At 37.0% G+C, this 1875-nt stretch overlaps 1 non-coding gene across 1 annotated transcript; it reads right to left on the reverse strand.

Annotated features, from left to right (window-relative positions):
• Positions 1-1149: 1149 nt before the first annotated feature.
• On the reverse strand, positions 1150-1267 carry LOC124978573 (U5 spliceosomal RNA). The gene has a single exon (XR_007107542.1). It is a non-coding gene; the product is annotated as a U5 spliceosomal RNA (small nuclear RNA).
• Between the last annotated feature and the right edge of the window lie 608 nt (positions 1268-1875).

Raw genomic sequence — 1875 nt, forward strand, 5'->3', positions numbered from 1 at the left:
ACAGTCTGTACTCTATCTCTGCAGGTTCTGCATCTACAGTCAACCAGCTGTGGACTGAAAATATTAGGAAAAAAAGTTGTATGTGTACTGTACGTGGATAGACATTATTATTATTATTATTATTTATTTATTTATTTATTTGGCGGTATTAGGGATTGAACCTAGGGCCTCATGCCTGCTAGGCAAGGAACCTCCTACCCTTGACCTTCAAAAACCTTCAAAAGATGCTCAACCTTTCTGGAATCAGGAAAAAAGAATTTGAATTATTATAATACCATTTTGCACTCACTAGGTATAGGGAATAAAGAAAGGAAAAAAAGGCAAAAGTAGTTAACTCCAAATCAACTACTTTGAAAAGTAATTTGTCATTATTCAGTAAAGAAAACTTGCCATGCCCAGCAATTCCTTCCAATACATGTAAATTCTACAAAAATTGGTGTGTTTGTGCTCCTGTAGATGTATACATGTGTGTTCAGAGCAGCAATGCTTTGAATAGTAAAAAAGTGGAAATTAGAATATAGCACAGTGCAAATGAGCAAAAAGCAGTACAGAACCATTTGCACACCTGTGCTTCTAGCTACTCAGGAGTCGGAGGCAGGAATATTCCAAGTTCCAGTTCAGTATGGGAAACACATGTATGATCGTGATTCACCAAATTAGTTTTTTAAATTTTGTATTGTTTTTATTTTTTAATATTTATTAATGTGACTTTTTAACTATTCACCTTTCATTTATTTACCTGGCAATTAGCACTATCCTGCCTCAAAATAAAAAGGACTGGGTAATGTAGCTCAGGGGTAAAGCACCCCTGAACTCAATCTTCAGTACCAAAAAATGCATTTTGAAGAAGTTTTGCTTGTGTCTTAGTATTTCTATTGCATGCTGACTGTCATGGGAATAAAATATAATCACAGGGCAGCAAAATGGATGACACTTAGTTGTGTTAAGAAGAGGAAATAAATCTCAAAAGTGCCTTATCACATATCCCCCTTACACAAAATTACAAGGCCATGAAAAAAAAAAATCCTAAGATTAAAAGATACATCCTTCTAAACCTAACCTGGCAGATTAGAGTGACCCCTGACTGTGTCAAGATAACTAGTAGCACCTTAAAAAAACTGGTAAAGTCTTTCATTAAACAACATATATAGCCTTACTAAGAAGCAAGGCCTCAAAAAATTGGTTTCAGACTCAGAATTGTTCCTCTCCACGGAAATCTTTAGTAAAAGGCGAAAGATTTATACGATCTGAAGAGAAACCAGAGTATAACTGCGTTGGCTTCTATTCTCTACCTGGGGTAAATGCAATTCCTAGCACACTGATGGTGGCTATTACTCTAAAGCGCTACTACCTGCAGAAGTTTACCTGATAAAGTTTGTAAATAATAGCTGATATTCTTAAAAACCAGCATAATGAAAAATTTGTTTATATTAAAGCACTTGCACAGTTTGCAGTGTCTTATGGGTATGCAAATGAACCTGAATAATCACCCTTGAGACTCCGGAAATGCCTCAGTTCTCCGGAGCCACCAAGGAGGCTGAGCAGTTGCTGTAGCGTTTAAACGTAGTACTGGTCATCAGAGAGATTCAGATTTCGTGTATTCATACACTGGGACTTTGAGTATGATTTCTTTTAAATAAAGCAGTTTTCTTGCAGTTGAGACGAGGAGGATTGGTAAAGGTTAGGGCAAAGGAATGTTTGATACAGGTTCTGCATAGTGGCCATCCACGGTTGCAGTGAGGAGCGTGGTAGGGGAAGCGCTCCTGGAGGTTATCAAAGTTGTTGGCAATATCCTTTTTCTTAAATTCGGAGGGCCTCATCAGAGTTTTATTGTATTACTTTTCTTTGAACTATGCATACGTTATTCGTGTGTGA

The sequence above is a fragment of the Sciurus carolinensis genome, chromosome 2, assembly GCF_902686445.1.
Source record: "Sciurus carolinensis chromosome 2, mSciCar1.2, whole genome shotgun sequence".
Taxonomy (NCBI): domain Eukaryota; kingdom Metazoa; phylum Chordata; class Mammalia; order Rodentia; family Sciuridae; genus Sciurus; species Sciurus carolinensis.